The sequence below is a fragment of the Macrobrachium rosenbergii genome, chromosome 43, assembly GCF_040412425.1.
Source record: "Macrobrachium rosenbergii isolate ZJJX-2024 chromosome 43, ASM4041242v1, whole genome shotgun sequence".
In the NCBI taxonomy this organism is placed as follows: Eukaryota; Metazoa; Arthropoda; class Malacostraca; order Decapoda; family Palaemonidae; genus Macrobrachium; species Macrobrachium rosenbergii.
The window spans coordinates 11,206,782-11,206,993 of record NC_089783.1 but is presented as its reverse complement, the minus strand read 5'-3'; positions in this window follow the sequence as shown (position 1 = coordinate 11,206,993).

Sequence of the window (212 nt, the reverse complement as noted above, 5' to 3'; positions counted from 1 at the left end):
ATATATATATATATATATATATATATATATATATATATATATATATACATACATACATACATACATATATATATATATATATATATATATATATATATATATATATATATATATATATATATATATATATATATATATATATATATATATATATACATATACATATATATATAAATATATATATATATATATATATATATATATATATATAT